The 18055-nt window shown below is 41.9% G+C and overlaps 2 pseudogenes; both read right to left on the bottom strand.

The window, feature by feature from the left end:
• Positions 1–6857, bottom strand: part of LOC134478876 (uncharacterized) — a 45263-nt pseudogene extending 38406 nt beyond the window's left edge.
• LOC108351588 (uncharacterized) overlaps positions 1–17278 on the bottom strand; it is a 55684-nt pseudogene extending 38406 nt beyond the window's left edge.
• Between the last annotated feature and the right edge of the window lie 777 nt (positions 17279–18055).

Here is an 18055-nt window from a genome sequence, read left to right as displayed (position 1 = left end):
CATTGGTCACAAATTCATTTTTTCAGTATTTTTTTCATTTATTGAATATTTTTACTTACATTTCAAGTGTTATTTCCTGTCCTGGTTCCTGGACATAAGCCCTCTATCCCATCCCCCTTCTTCTATAATGGCGTTCTCCACCCAATCCCCCCCCCCAATACACCTACACTGGGGGATCCAGCCTTGGCAGGACCAAGGGCCTCTCCTTCCATTGGTGCCCAACAAGGCCATCCTTTGGTACATATGCAGCTGGAGCCATGGATCAGTCCATGTATAGTCCTTGGGTAATGGTTTAGTCCCTGGGAGCTCTAGTTGGTTGGCATTGTTATTCTTATGGGGTTGCAAACCCCTTCAGCTCTTCCAATACTTTCACTATTTCCTCCAATGGGAAGGCCAGTCTCAGTTCAATGTTTGCTGCTAGCATTCACCTCTCAAGAGGCAGGACCACCGAAATGCAGATGCTTCATTCCTTGTTAAAAGGGAGAACAAATATATTCATAGGTGGGGATATGGAAGCAAGAGGTTGGAACAGACACTGAAAAAATGATCATTCAGAGACTGCCCCACATGGGTATATAGGTGTGTGTGTGTGTGTGTGTGTGTGTGTGTGTACACACACACACACACACACACACATATACACACACACACACACACACACACACACACACACACATATATATATATATATATATATATATATACACATATATATTGCAACCAAAAGTAGATAAGATTGATGAAGCTAAGGAGTGCATGAAGACAGGAGCCTGCTATAGCGATCTACTGGGAGGCACAGATGAACCATGTCAATTATAGAGGTGAATGCTAGACACACAAACACACACATACACACATACACACAAACTCACACAAACGAACACACACTCATACAAACCCATAAACACACACATACATATATACACATAAACACACACACATACTCACACACATACCCACACACCCTCTCAGACACCAACACAAACACACATGCACACTCACACAGACAGAGACACACATATACACTGACACACACACACACATACACAAACACTCACTCACACACTCATACACTCATTCACACACAGACACACAGACACACACACACATACACACATACACATGCACAGACACTCTCACACATACAAACACACAAACACTCACACATACACACACAGACATAGACACACAAACACACACACTCGCATACATCCACAAAAACACACACACACACAAACTCACACACTCACTCACACACACATAGACACACACACAAACGAACACACACACATACACACACATAAACACACACACATACACACATACATATACACATGTAAACACACACACATACTCACACACAAACACTCTCTCACACACCCACACATGAACCCTTACACACAGATTCACACACACACATATACTGACACACTCGCACACAAATACAAACACACACACGCATACACACACACACCCTCACACACAAAGGAAACTAAGTTTTTATCCAGCAGGTTTCCTGTTCAGTGAGGAATTAGTGGGAGCTATGATGTGTACAAGTCTCTTAGACTCCAGCAGGCTGTGCTGTCCTGGCCTGTACTTATTTCCACTTCAGAAAATCTTTCTAAGCAGATACTTGCTGGTCCTACCTGAGTTACAAACTTTGCACAGATAACCTAAACAACACAACACCAAATTCCCCAGAGAGAGGATTTGAAGAAAAGCCTTCAGTAAGCTTTATGTTGACTCATCATAGGCCCCTCACTAAAACTACCCTGCTGCCTTCATAGAAGACCTTGGAAGCATCAGAGGAAGACAGTGACTCAATGCCAGTTTTCAGGAACTTTTCGTAACATTATAGTTCACGTGATATTAAAACAACCTCAATATCAGTCAGAAGGAGAATAATGAAATAAACGACAGTGACTTTTCTGAACTACAACTTTCTGTACAGGACTGACAGGGAATCTATCCTGAAAGAATGCCAGGCCAACGATATAGTCAGGAAAACAATGTCAGCAGAGGGATGCACACTATAAGATTCCATGTAAGATCATGGTGAAGCCAATAAGACAAACCAGGATCTTCAAGGGGGATACCTCTACTCAGGTAAAGTGAAGAAATCTAAGCCTTATTTTTAAAATAGTTGAATGGCTAAAGAATGTGTTGAGACAAATAAGAGAGGGGGCTCTACCTGGAACTGGACAAGTAATGCAAAGACTGCTGGCCAGCACAAAATAGGAAGCTGAAGGTTTGCTGAGAGACCTAGGCTAAAAGGTCTAAGTTAGAGAATGACTGGACAAAATCAGATGTCATTATCTGGTGTCCCCAAATACCCACAAATTATAGGTCACCACAGCAATGTACACACACACAAACACACACACACACACACACACACACACACACACACACACAAACACACACACACACCAAAAATCAGAAGTTGGCAGAAAACAATGAAGTTTGCATCATGCTGGAGGAACAACATAAAATAGACTACTCAAAGCAGGTATTTTAAGAATATCTACTCAGCTCTTTTTCCCTAGAGGAATAAAAGGGCCTAGATAGCACTCTTCTTGATGAGAATGGGGGTATATATGGATAACTTTGTTCTTGAAGTCTCAAATCTCTCATGCCAATTCTCTGCGTTTGAGAACCCCTTTCCACATCCCTGCTCTTCCAACCAGCTTCAGAGTATAAGGACAAGATATGAACTCTCTAGCAACACCCAAACAAAACAGGACTGACATGCTGCTACTCAGGCACTGTCTGGTACCCAAGATTTAGGAAGCATGAAGAGATGGTCTTGATATACAGGGAAAACGGGGGAGAAAGTACAAATCCACCAAAAGAGGACAATGAGAACCATTTCTTTAGCATTTCCACCAGGCTCTCCTCCTCGCAAACTACTATCTTCCTGGAATCTCACAGGATCCCTGTAAAGAAAATGAGCTCCAGGCTTTTGCTTCATCCCTCAAAGCCCTGTGCAAGTCTAAAGAGGGGCTCCCACATAGCACCCTCCACACATAATGGCATGTAGTGCTGTGATGTGTGATCAACCTATCTCCCTTAATAAATTGCAGATTTTCAAAGAGCAGGAGCATTTGCTTTCCAAACATGAAGTTTCTTGAAAAAGGGCTATCTCCACAGAAAGCCTTGTAAATGATTACATAAATGAACACTTGGATGGGACACAGGTCAGTACATGTAACAGTAATGGACAGTTACATTGGTTTGTCTATGTTTATGATAAGACATGAGGACAACCTGTCCCTGAGGCCTAACCCTACCTGCTGTTGCTTGGCTCTGGGGACACAGATGTAATTGCTGGCCTCCTCACTGAACTTCTTTGCTTTCTCATAGGATGCTGGCAGTTTAGTCTGCTCCACCAGCAGTTGTCTGTTCTCATTCAGCAAAATCCTTATATTGTTCTTCAATTGAGTCCATTCACGCAGGAGCTGGAAGTGCGTGTTGCTGAACCACAAACAATAAATGTCAAATTCCAGGCAGCTTCTATTTGCCTGTCACTCCTGCAAGTACAATAATCCCTTCAAGGGCCCTCATCTACAGACATCAACAGGCTAGAGCCACAGTATACAAGTTAGCACCAATTAGAGGAGCCAAATCCAGAGGCCACATTCACTGTGAATCAAAGTACTCCTGAAAATCCTGATACTAAGATGTTTTATATACATCAAGGTAGAAGAATTGGACCATATGGGTGCTCATATGTCCATAGTATGCTAAAACCATCTGCAAGTAGAGGGCAAATCCCCTCTGATGGATGATAGAAGACCCAATAGCTATACAATCTTTGCATGTGTATCTCATGGACCACAGAGAACCTGTCAGTGTCCTAGAAGTTCAGAGTTGATTGATATTCCCATCATGGTGCAAATCTTTTCTATGTAGAGGAGCGAACGTTAATGGGGAAAATAACAATTGGAGGGTCTTCTAAACTCTTCACATATAGGACCACTGAGTCCTAAAGTTACAAATCCAAGACCCTGTGCCAGGAGGCAGGCTTTCCTGTTAAGAGTCAGACACTATAGAGCCAGAGCCCTGATTTTGTTCAAAGTCATATAGGACAGAAGCACTCCCTGCCTAGTGCTGGGTTCTCATCTCTCTCAGGGACTCACCGGTAGGAACTATTCACTTGTATGAGCTCCTTGTACCTCTCCATGGCATAACTTATTGAGTTGGTCACCATTTGCATAGCCATCATTCTCATCTCATGTTCAGATTGAAGTATTAGCAATTCGAGATCCAGCCTGTCTTAGGGCATGGCCCAAGGAACAAATAACTGTTTGAATTCATGATTTCAGAATTAGTTGAAATGTAAATAAGAAATATCCATTAAAAAATTCAAATTCAAGAGTGGGGAGGGAAGAATGTGGCAAACACAAAGACCAGAGTAAAACCACAACAGTGAGACAACAACAACAATTATTTCAAGGAAATATTTCTACGTGAATCAGCAAACATTTCTTTTGAAATAAGGACTCTTTAAAAGGCTGTGGAGATATGGTTCTGCAAAGACTCCTCTGTACTAGAGTGGGTGGAGCCTGTAAAATGCCTGTTTAGGAATAACAAATGTCCAGAATTTATTACCACAATCACCATTTCTAGGTCACAATAAACGGTCCCTGATAGCTAAAAAAAAAAGTAAAGTCAAAAAATAAATGAAGTTCAAATCAGGCAAAAAAAGATTACCTGAAATCAGACTATTGACTTGATTACTTAAAACCAATTTATGGCACATACTTGCTCCTTTGAACTGTGTCCTATTTGTGCTGATTAAACTTATTATCCTGAGCACAGGACAACAGAGCCAGGTTACCAGGTCCAAGGAGCTGACTGTCAAGAGTTGGCCAGGTAAGCATGAAGGCATTGACTAATTCTGTAAGAAGTTTCCTCCAGTCTGTGCCACAGCCTTGGGTCCAACAGATAGTTATGATGACATTTCTTTTGTTTTGAAAGCAGGGATTCTCAAACCTTGCTTCCTATTGTTACATGAATTCCCAGAGGGCATAACTACTTAGACAGGGAAGAGGATTTGTAACCCCTCCTTCCCTCAGGAGAGTCCTATCTACCACCAAAGTAAATAGAAGGTGCAAAGAGTTCTGTTGGTCCATGTGGGCTTCCACGCTATCATGACCTGCAAACTGTCCATCAGACAGATCCTCAGATCCCATCAAAGGTCCCAGTCTCCAGGTCCTGAGCAAAACACCCAGAAATACATTCATATAAATACATACCAACCCATATACAAACACAATTAGAATGCCAACTACTTCCATGGAGATGCCATAGAATCAGTGTATAGTGAACAAAATCAGAGTAAATGAGTGATGGCATGCAGGAATTTCATTCCCTCAGTTAGATGCATCAAGTCTAACCAGGTCCTTCCAGCTATTGAGAGAACGTATGCTAATCCAAGGAGCTCAGGGTCAAGTAAAAAGGAGGTTGACCCTAAACACACAGCACCTAGCTTATCTCACAAGCCTATGCCTGCCAAGTCTCCTCAAAATCCAGGATGAGAGGTGAAACTCTCTCGTGATATGAGGAAATCTTGGGTTAGCAGAGACAGAGCACAAGACAGCGAACAGGTTACTGGGCATAATGACTACCTGTAGTCCCAATCATCATAGATATAAAGGTCCAGGATTTGATAAAGTTCATGCCTCTCGAATTTACATTTCTGGATTTCAAATTTGAGTTCCTACAGTTCCTTTAGATGCTTCTCTTGCTTACTGATGACATTTGGGGATGATGCCCTCCTACCAAAACCTGTAGATAGATAAACCCAAGTGAATTTGCATATTTGATGGCCCATGGGAGGAAAAGAGCATTCTGAATCCCAAAAGGAGGTTGAGGAAGAGGAAATGGTAGGGACTAGGTGAATGCCTGAAACAGCAGAAAAGCTTTCTTCGAGCTGGATTCCTTTTTTTTAAGATTTATTTATTTATTTTGTATATGAGTACACTGTTGCTGTCTTCAGACACACCAGAAGAAGGCATCAGATCCCTTTACAGATGGTTGTGAGTCACCATGTGGTTGCTGGGATTTGAATTCAGGACCTCTGGAAGAGCAGTTGGTGCTCTTAACCACTGAGCCATCTCTCCAGCCCTCGAGCTGGATTCTTAAGCTACGTCCCTCTTTCCAACCTCTAATGCCATACATGTGCCAAGCTCACTATTATAGAACCCCTCACCCTGAAACGTATAACCTGACTCAGACATAAACATGTGGGACATTGTTATCTCATATCAGATGTGGTGCAGGTAAATCCTGGAGTTCATAATGTTTAGCACCATCAAACTCTAGTCATATGTGTTCCAGCCCAAAGTGTCTAAGACCTAAACTCATGACTAGGGGTGCATCTTTCCTTGTTCTTGTCATCAGAGACTTATGTAACCTACAGTAATCTAGAGGATGAAGTGCTTTAACTCCCAACCATTTATGGTCACATTGTTAATCTCACAGTGCCTTCCTCTGGCATTCATTGACACAATTAAAAAGCTTCTAGAAAAGAAACTGAAGGCTTACCAATTTCTCACTTTCTCTCAAATTAATAATCAGGAACTCCTGACTCTTGGTTTGCCTTTGAGAAATCCTAAGGCTCATGCTTGTAAGGCCTAGTCTTAGAAGGCACATCTCAAACCTACCTCCTCAAGGAAGTTCCCCAACTCTGCCCAGGACTCACCAAGCCTTCCCCAGAATGATTTCATCCTTCCTGTTTTACTAGACAGGAGGTCAGCTTCCTTCTGCCTTGGTGTGGTCTCTCCTTGATCTCCACTCTCCTTCCAAAATAGCCTGAGCAGCTGGCAAAACATGCCTGTTTGTGAGCCCAAAGGGAACTGAAGGAATTTCCCAAAGGCAGTTGGTGTCACCACAACACAATCACAGAAGATTCTAGGGATCTCTTAGATACAATAGATTGTCCAATGAAGGGCTTACTGATGATGTCACTGGGAAGTTCTATGGCCTACCTGCTAACTAGCTTTCCCCAAATTGATCAATTTCTGTGGGGGCCCTTTCCTGCAGTCTCTAATGTGTCACCAGAAATACCGTTTGGCAACAACTATTCCAAAGCTAGATATTTCTCTCTCTTTCAAAAGTCATCAATGCTTTTGCTGGGGAGAATGGCTTACATCCCTGAATTGGATAAGAGATTTTTCTTAGCACCCAAATCTCTAGGGACCATGGATGAGGGAGATTTTTCTACCACCTTAGACAATGGATGTGATATACATTTCTATTCCCAAGGGTTTCCCTTTTTCTGGAGGCCAATATCTTTCTTCTATACTTTGATTGTGTAAAACCTGGAAATATTTGCTTACTGTGCAGTCCTTGACACGTTGACATTGTTTCATTTAGACATCCATGTATTCCACAAAATCAATGGTCTATAATCCTATTTTTTTGTAATAAAACTCCCTTTTCTTGGGAATATAGGGATCAACTACAGGGCATATATAAAATTATAAATTTCTGTGCCTTTTATTTACTAAGTTGGACATCCTCACTTTTTGAAACACAACAAGACAATTAAATTGGACATCAGTGAGCAAACGTCAACCTGGACCTTGTGTTACTACATTGTAACGACATAGCCATCACTTCTCCAATACCATTCTTCCTGAATTTCCAAGTCCTATCATAAGGATATTGGGGGCTGCACTGTGATCTTTTACTCATATCACACATAAAAATCAGGAGGATGGGCACAGAATGGAAATGCCTAAGGTCAGGTTAAACCTCAATTTTAATGGGTCCATAAGTTCAGGAGGGAGTCCATTTGGCATTGTCATATATGGATTCTGTGTTCTTATCCTAGGTGTTGTAATGCCACCTGAATGTGTGCTATAATGCCACCTAACCTCACTAATGTCAGAGTGAAGCTCATGTATGACTTTTGTGGGAAGAGCAATGCTTTTTACTACCATCTCCATTTGTACAACATCACTATGCAAAGCTAAAAACAGAGGGGTGGAGATTGTGGAGTCCTTAGAAGTTGAGGGTCTTTTCTTTTGATTAAGGCACATATTTTTCCTATGTAATTTTTCCCTTGCTTTTTCACTAGTGATGGTGACATCTTTCCTGGCCTGAGATATACTGGGGTCCAATTTTTGGATTACCAGAGCTTCTATTTTAGATATGACAGGCCCACCAAGGATCCTACTGCATACAGAAGGTATGAATAAGTCCCAGTTGCTAGAGTAAGTTCAAAAAGTCTGTGACAACAAAGACCTGATTGAGAAAACAAGCTGTTCATCAAGATCATAGTTGTATGATAGTAAAAAAAATGTGAATAAGGCATCAGGTGAAAAGATCAATTAGGAGGTCATAGGCCTAGAAGGGGTAGCCTTTGCTCTCAGCGGAGCTGCCATTCTTTCACCCATTCCTTGACCCCTGCCACAAGACCAGAGATTTCCCCAAACAACTGGCTGGCCTTACTCAAAGACCTGGCAGGGCTTCTCCCTGTAGAATAGGAACTGCAGAGTCCTTGAGGATCCACCAAGAGGTCTCCTCCACACAAGTTCCTTGTTGTCAAAGGAAAATATTCCTGTAGAATCCTGCCATAGCAGTAGGAATTTCAACTAGGCTGCTCTTAGGTCCAGCTCACTGGATGCAGGCCTGAGGCCCAGAGGTATCTGGGGAAAGAAGCAGCACACACTACCTCACAGCTCTCTCTTTGTTGGATGCAACTGCTAGAACTGTAATAGGATTTTTGTTTCTTCGTTTGTTTAATAGAAATACCTACAAAGCTGGTTAAAGTTGCAACATGCCTTTAATACCAGCGTGCAGAATTTTTTTAAATCACTGTTTTATGTCTGGATATTGTTTTTACTCCCCTCAGCAAATATCACTGTGCTTAGAATGTTAAGCACATGCTCTGGAGAGACCTATTATTCAAGTTAGGCAAAGCTTTTGTTCTTCCCAACCAGTCCACAGATGATGCCATTACTTACTTTCAAATAAGAAAACAATAATAGAGAGGTGAGTTAATCTGTAAGCTATCACAGAAGAAACACATCATGACTGTGGAATGGCACCCCAATCTTTTGCATTTTCTAAGTTCTTTTATTTCTTCTTTTTGTTTTTGACATTTTTATTGGATTTTTTTGGGTATATTTCATTTTTTTTTTCAATCCTCACAGGTATCCTTTATTCCTCTCCTCCCATTTAAAAGTAGGAATTTCACCTGTAATTGTTAGTCCAGATAGTTCGGTCTCTGGCTTAGATGTCCCCTTGGCCTGTTGCCTTAGCATAAGCTGTGTTAGAGGCAGGCTCAATGGTTCAGGACTGAACAAATAATAAATTCCACTACATCTGGATTCCTAGCCTTACAGTCAGAAAGGGACTATATTTCTATTCACTATGGAAAAAAAAAACAAAAAAACAAAAAGCAGACCCAGTTCATTAACAAGTAAAAAAAATTTCTCAAGTATATTAAAGGGTTTACCATGGTCATACAGTTTTTCAAATACCTGGCATTCATCGTTTTTCAAATCCAAAAATTTCTTTCTTGTTCACATTTTCTTTTTTTGATTATTTCTTAGTTTTTTTTTTAAATTTGATTTTTAATTGATATATTTCTTTATTTACATTTCAAATGTTATTCCCTTTCCAGGTTTCCAGTCCATAAGTCCCCCTCCAGCGCCCCCCCCCCGACCCCATGTGAGTCTTTCACTTGTTTCGTTAAAGTAACTGAAAGATAATTTATATTATTTGGGCCTATTGTGAAGGGTATCATTTCCCTAATTTCTTTCTCAGCCTGTTTACCCATTGAATAGAGGAAGGATACTTAATTCTTTGAGTTAATTTTATACTCCAACAGTTTGATGAATTTGTTGATCAGATTAAGTAATGCTCTGGTGGAAGTTTCGTGTCACGTAAGTATACTATCATATCATCTTCAAATATTATTATTTTCACTTCTTCCCTTCTAATTTGTATCCCTTTGACCTACTTTCATTGTCTGATTGCTATAGCTAGGACTTCAAGTGCCATATTGAAAAAGTAGGGAGAGAGTGGGCAGCCTTGTCTAGTCCCTGATTTTAGAAAACCTGATTTTCCTTCAAGTTTTCTCAATTTAGTTTGATGTGAGTTACTGGATTGCTGTATTTTGCTTTTACTATGTTAAGATATAGGCCTTGAATTCCTGATCTATCCAGGACTTTATTCATGAAAGGGTATTGAATTTTGTCAAATGATTTCTCAGCATCTAATGAAATGATCATGGGTTTTTTTCCATTGAGTTTGTTTACATGGTGTATTTCGTTGATGGATTTCCTTATATTAAAACATTCCTGCATCCCTGTGATGAGGCCTACTTGATCAAGATGGATGATTGTTTTGATGTGTACTTGGATTCAGTTTGCAAGAAATTTATTGAGCATTTTTGCATCGATATTCATAAAGGAAATTGGTCTGAAGTTCTCTATCTTTGTTGTATCTTTGTGTGGTTTAGGTGTAAGAGTAGTTGTGGCTTCATAGAAGGGACTTGGTAGTACTCTGTCTGTTTCTGTTTTGTGGAATAGTTTGCACAGTATTGGTATGAAGTCTTCCATGAAGGTCTAATAGAATTCTGCACTAAACCCATCAGGTCCTGGGCTCTTTTTGGATGGGAGACTTTTAATAACTGCTTCTATTTCTTTAGGAGTTATGGGGTTTTTCCATGGTTTATTTGTTCCTGATTTAACTTTGGTATCTGGTATCGGTCTAGAAAATTGTCCATCTCTTACACAATTTCGAGTTGTGTTGAATATAGGTTTTTGTAGTACAATCTGATGAGTTTATTTAATTTCTTCAGATTCTGTTATTGTGACTCCCTCTTCAGACGTCATTTTATTAATTGGCATACACTCTCTGTGACCTCAGGTTAGTCTGCCTAAGGGTTTATCTATCTTATTGATTTTCTCAAAGAACCAGCTCCTGGTTTTGTTGACTCTTTGTAGAGACCTTTTTGTTTCTTCTTGGTTGATTTCATCCCTGAGTTTGATTATTTCCTGCCTTCTACTGCTCTTGGGTTTATTTAATGCTTGTTCTAGAGCTTTTAGGTGTGCTGTCAAGCTGCTGACATATGCTCTTTCCTGTTTCTTTTTGCAGGCACTCAGAGCTATGAGTGTTCCTCTCAGTGCTGCTTTCATTGTGTCCCATAAGTTTGGGTATGTTGTATCTTCATTTTCACTAAATTCTAAGAAGTCTTTAATTTCTTTCTTATTTCTTCAATGACTAAGTTGACATTGAGTTCATCTTCCATGTATATATGGGCTTTCTGTCATTTTTGTTGTTATTGATGACCAGCCTTAGTCCATTGTTATCCAATAGGATGAATGAGATTACTTTTATCTTCCTGTATCAGTTGAGGCCTGTTTTGTGACCGATTATATGGTCAATTTTGGAGAAGGTACCATGAGGTGATGAGAAGAAGGTATATCCTTTGGTTTTAGGGTGGAATATTCTATAAATATCTGTTCAATCCATTTGTTTCATAACTTCTGTTAGTTTCTCTATGTCTCTGGTTAATTTCTGTTTCCCCGAACTGTCCATTGGTGAAAGTGGGGTGTAGAACTATTATTGTTTGAGGAGCAATGTGTGATTTGAGATTTAGTAAGGTTTCTCATGGTTTAGGGACACAACTGCTATACAACTGACAACTATAGCAATCACCCAGAACATCTGCACAAAGCCCGTGACGGTTGGCCACATGAGGATGAGTGGCTTTCAAAGTTCATCATGATTTTTGGTAAGATCTTCCTTGTAATTGATGGCTTGACTTCCCACAAACATGTTCCAGTTTTGTAGAATCTCCTCCTTGGTTAGCATCTCATCCTTTCAGTGGCGAATCTCATCCTTGTCCAGCTTCCCATCCTTGTTCAGATCTGGGAAATCATTGAACTGCTCCCATTTGGACAAAACCCAGTCTGGCTCAGGGCCATTGTCCTCATGGGAAAAACATATCCACAATATACTCATCCTGGTCCACAAGTCCTTCCCTGTTCTTGTCGATATCCTCCAGGGTTTCCAGAACTACAATCTCCTTCATATGTTTCAACTGCTCTGGGTTCAGAAAGGCAATGAATCCCTCCCGAGTACCTGTCAGGTTGCTGTCAATGTCTGAAGCCTTAAACCTCCTCTCATCTCATGGAGGCATTTTTTTAAAGGTGTGATGATCAGAGCTATCTTGGAATTCAGCAAGGTTTCCCAGGTAGTAGCCATAAGTGGACTGCTTGTATTCTTCCCAGGAGATCTTTTCGTCTATGTCCCTATCATAATCCTTCCAGAGTTTAGCCACATTATGGTAGATGTATCTTTTTGGTACCTGTTTGATCCAAACTTTCAGCTGCTCAGTAGTAACAAGGCCGCCTCCATCACTGTCTATTGGATCAACAATTTTCCCCAGCCTCTCCTTGCTCTCATCCAGGCTTAGCTATCAAAGGTCTTGGAATGCTCCTTGCCCAGGAAGACCTCATGATCATACAGGAAGGTGTGCTTGTCCTCTGGTGGCCACTGGCGCAGCTCTGAATCGGGACAAACTATGTGCTCCTTGCTCATCATGCTCTTGGACCTGAACGCCAGCACCAGTGCCAGCAGCAGCCCATGGAGAGTCCCAGGCTGACACCTGGCACCAGAGTCACGAACAAAGGGAGGCAGCAGGGAAGTAGGGGGCTAGCAGCACCTTATCCGCTGTCCCCTCCCCAGAGAGGGATTTTGTTACATTTCAAATGTTATCCCTTTTGCTGGTTTCCCATCCATAAAACCCCTTATTCTCCCCCTCCCCCTTCTACTATGAGGGTGTTACCACACCCACCCAACCACCCAGGCCTACCTGCCTCCCTGTTCTGACTTTCCCCTACACTGGGGCATCAAGCCTTGATAAGATTAAGGGCTTCTCCTCCCATTGGTGCCCAACAAGGCCATCCTCTTCTACATATGCAGCTATAGTCATGGGTCTGTCCATGTGTACTCTTTGGATGATAGTGTCAGCCCTGGGAGCTCTGGGTGTTCCTTATTGTTGTTCTTATGGGGCTGTAAACCCCTTCAGCTCCCTCAATCCTTTCTCTTACTCCTCCATTGAGGATCCTGTTCTCAGCTAAGTGGTCGGCTGTAAGCATCTGCCTCTGTATTTGTTATGCTCTTTAGTCTACTTATTGAACAGATCACCACAGAAGAACAAAGATGTATTGTCTTGGAGTGATGTTGTATCGACAAATAGATGATTTCTTACTTCTTAATGATGATTGTAAAAGAATTCCTAAAATTAGATTAGTAATTCAAAGCCCGTTTATAATAGGACTGCTCTTATGTTCTCTCTGATAATCAAAATTGCATTGAAAACTCTGCCATTCTTAAAGTGTCATGAGTAAATTACTTCTGCAATACCAAGCGGGCATCTCCAAATTAGAGCCCATTCTAAGAGCGTATAAACCAATTAACCAAAGTTCATAAAAAGAGAATTAATGACTTAATATAGGTGCAAGGACCAAACATAAAAAATTGACTGGATTTGCCTATAGGTAATTTCACTTACTCTTTTCTCACAAAAATTACAGTTTTTACTCTCCACGAACCTGTAGAGCCAGTGACAGATGATGACAGTTTATCCTGATAATTACTCTTAATGGATATGCATGTAAATATTCTCTGTTGTAAACTTATTATTCAACTTATGATTTGAATTCGTGTGCAAACTTGTGGTGAACTTTTTACCATGTGATGATGTATTCAGAAAGATATACAAATGCTGAGGACAAAGCAAGAGAAAGCTTTTTACACAGAACTGAACCGAAGAGGACAAAACTCAAGAAGAACTTAGAAGTAAAGGCATAGTGTTGAGAATAAGGCCTTGAGAGTAAGGAAATTATTGTGACATAAGAGCAAGAGGAAAGGAGATAAGAAGAGTGCAAAGAGAACTTTTTAAGCGATCTTTTTGGAGGCAAACTTTTGTACAAACTTTTAGGAAAACTGAAGAACTTATAAATAAATGTTAAAATCACTGTTCATTAGCCTTCAGCATGGCTCACTGGCTAGCCTCTGCTCTTCAGTCAGGCTCACTGGCTAGCCTCTGCTCTTCAGTCAGCCTCATGGGCTAGACTCTGCTCTTCAGCCTTCAGCGAGGCTCACTGGCTAGCCTCTACTCTTCAGTCAGCCTCATGGGCTAGCCTCTGCTTTTCAGTCATGCTCACTGGCTAGCCTCTGCTCTTCAGTCAGGCTCAATGGCTAGACTCTGCTCTTCAGTCAGGCTCACTGGCTAGCCTTTGCTCTTCAGCTAGGCTCACTGGCTAGCCTTTGCTCTTCAGCTGGGCTCACTGCCTAGCCTCTCCTCTTCAGCTGGGCTCACTGGTCTATGGGGTCCTAGCACATTGCTTAACCATCTGCTCATGACTGCCTGACCACACTGACCACCTGACCGCACTTATTTCTTAAAGCCATTCTCTAGAAAGATCACAAGAAACCAAAGAGAAACACCACCGGGACCTTTTCCCATGGGCTCCGCTTAACCTTAAGTAATTTTGTTACTGCTTTAAAAAAGTGAAATACAATTTTTGCTATTCATATGGCCAAGAGAGCTGTGCAGTAGTCATTGCTTTATGGAATTTGGTACTAAATCAAAAGATTCCTTTATTCTATTACAATGTTATCTGTATGTTGTATGATGTATCTTTAGAAAACACAACACTAAATTCCTAAAATTTACATGTTTTAAGACATCAGTTCATGGAGAAACATAACTGCTTACCTATCTAGACTGACCTTTTTTGCTATATTGCAGGTACAATCAAGTTTCTACACTACTTCCATGATTTTCAAGAAGGCTTAAGACAAAAATAACTTGAACATAATGGCCAGAAAGGGGATTCTGTCAAGTTGTCTTATGTGGGACAAGATACCAAGATATGACTGGTAAACCTAAAACCACCTGTTCCCAAAACTAACAGAACGTATAGAAAATACATACTTTCTTACCATTCCTCTGCCCTGATGGTTAAGTGATTTATTGAGCACCTACTATGATCTTACCACTGTGCATCTAAGGGTGAAATGGTGAATAAAAAACTTAATAAAAAGCTTCATTAAGGAATAAAGAAAAATGAAACATAACTTTGAAACTCAGATTCCATTTAAGCAACACTACGATTTCTTAACTGGTGATTTCTGAAAATTTCATCATTTTTTACATGGGCTTCAACAGTAATGATACTCAGTCTCGATTTTGTTAGTCGCAAATATGCAAGTCACACTTCTTTCTTGGCTCCCACAACTGTCAACGGGAACAACACTGTCACTGTCCATTGTGCTTCCCTATCAATCCTGCTCTGGATGGTATAAATTCGAGTCTTTTAAATGTGAATACAGGCCACCAAAAATCCTTGAGGGGAAATTACACAAACCGGTATATTCTCTAAAACATTCACATAGAATTTTACTGATATCACAATGCAAATTCACTAAATATATTTAACCAATAAAAGCAGAAATATTGAATAGGTCTACAAAAAGGATCGGTAATCATATATACTTGAAAACAACTATCATGGAAACAAAGGATGTAATAGGAGATAAGATACATCACTAAAAGCTACACAAGCAGCAAAAAAGACACTACATTTCTTGGTTTAAAAGTTAGGTGATGGGGGTTGGGGATTTAGCTCAGTGGTAGAGCGCTTGCCTAGCAAGTGCAAGGCCCTGGGTTCGGTCCCCAGCTCCTGAAAAAAAAAAAAAGAAAAAAAAAGTTAGGTGATACACTTGATCTTTAAAGACAGGCAATGAACTTGATCTTGAAGCTCTCCAACTGTGCCCTGTCTGCATAGAAACTAAAGCAGTAGACGACAAGGCTAGATGCAGTTTTACAATGGCCTCTTTTTTTTTTTTTTTTTTTTTGTACAATATACTTACTTATACGTTAGACAATGCAGCTGTCTTCAAACACACCAGAAGAGGGCATCAAATCTCATTACAGATGGTTGTGAGCCACCATGTGGTTGCTGGGATTTGAACTCAGGACCTCTGGAAGAACACTTAGTGCTCTTAACCACTGAGCCATCTCTCCAGCCCTCATAACGGCCTCTTACACGGCATCAAAGTGCTCTACTTCACTAGATGGATCCAGGGTGATAACAGAGAAACGTTCACAGTTCCTGAGCACTTCTGAGTTCAAATACCTCCAGCGCCAACTCTGTGCTCTTGGCACATTCTGACCTGTATCCTAATTGTTATCAGCCACAAAAAGGACGGGTTAGCACCACACAGTATTCACTGCCCTATTCTAAAAACCCTTTCGATTCTGAAAAAGCAACATTCCATGCTTGCTCCATATTTGAGGAAGCCAAATGGTTGGTCTGGCTCAAGGCTTTACTTTTCTTAGCTTAGCAACTTTCTTTTTCCACTTCTTGTCACAGGAAATATTTTTTATGCTGCAACTACACTGCAATATTTGAACGAAACCACCATAAACTCTGGGTGTCACCTCCTGAAATTTAAAATTCACCTAGCAATTCGTGGCCTTCTAAACAGCACCATGGAAAATAAACGAAAACAAGCAAAACCATTCCAAAGGCACTTGCTGATCTGGAGGCCTGCTCAGAGCAGGTAGGGGAAGAATTAAATTATGCGGAGCTGTAATCTCTCAGAGCTTTGCAGGCTAAAAAAGAGGGAATCTCTGTTTCTGTTCCCTTTCTCCAAGTAATTGAAGGAGGGGTATTTTACATCCTCCCAATACAATCCCTTGCAAGGGGCAACCAATTACAAATAGATTAGAAGAAATCTATTAAATAATATATATATTCATTGCCTGAGGTTTTAAGAAAATATATTCCCACGATCCCCGATTCCCGTTCTTTAACATACAATAGAAATATTACAGGGAGCCCGCCACCAGGCTAAGCTGCCTCTGAAAAGCCTGTCCTGCCCTGGGAGGTACAAGGCCATTTAATTCAAGTCAATCTAGAGAGAGGTGAGAGCCCCAAGTTGCTCTGGGGATGTCAGAGCACAACTCTCATGCACACTCCAAATCACCTGTCCAATCTTTCTCAATGCCATGGGCTTTGCAATCCCTGCTTCAGCTCTCCAAACATCCCTGAATCCTCGCTTCCCCTACCCAATGGGCTCACTTTGCAACGCCTCCTTTTGGCACTGCTTCCCCAGGGCTGGGAGAGTGAGTTCAAGAATGCCCGCGGGTCTCCTACCTACATTGATGCTGCTGCTCTGGCAGCTTGCTGTCCCTGGGGACCAGACCTGCGGCAAGGCTAGGGGTCTGTGCGAATGCCATGCCTCGAGGTACCCTGGCAGGACTGGCCCGGGCTATGTCCCTGGACACTCCGAGGCTGAGGTCACCATTGGAAACCCCGCCACTGTCAAAGCACGCCGGACCGTGGCCCAGGTGACCCCCAGCGCCGCTACTGCCCCCTTACCTGGCTGCTTCTTCCACGTTTTCTTTTCTTTTTTTCTTTCTCTTTTTGATCGCGATGTGGCGCCTGCAAAGAGCTCGCCTCCAGCAAGGAGGACATCATGCAGGCAGAATCACCTCTTTGGCCTGCGGCGGTCGGAGAGGGAGAGAGAGTTTAGTCACTCTCAGCGGCGGCCCCACTGCTGGCACTTGTGAAAGAAAACCACGCCCAAGCACACGCGCCACTGCAGTCGCCAAAAATGTCGTGCGCGCTGCTTCCCGTCAGGCCCTGCGCTCACCTACGAATTCCCAGTGCCTTAAGGTCCCACGCTCACTGAAGAGCTCTGTGTGCCCTCAGTCCAGGCTCATGCTGGGTGGAGCCGGGGTGGGGAGGATACATGCAGCCACTCCGCAACACGGGCAACGCGGGGAGGCGCGTAATGCGGAGGTCCGGGCTCCAACAAGGCCCCTAAGTCCCCTCTCGTGGCTCTGTGGAGGCCCAGGGCTGCTTCTGAGCGCCCCCAGGCACACCATGATCTGCCCACGGCCATCGCCTGCTGAGCTGCACGCTGCCCCCTACAGGCCGCGGGGATCTGTTCAGGCGCCAGTGCGAGCATTGGGATTGTGTTTGAAACTCTCCTAAACCGGCTCAGCAGGGCA

This window comes from Rattus norvegicus, chromosome 12 (genome assembly GCF_036323735.1).
Source record: "Rattus norvegicus strain BN/NHsdMcwi chromosome 12, GRCr8, whole genome shotgun sequence".
Taxonomy (NCBI): Eukaryota; Metazoa; Chordata; class Mammalia; order Rodentia; family Muridae; genus Rattus; species Rattus norvegicus.
This window is presented reverse-complemented; position numbering and strand designations above follow the sequence as displayed.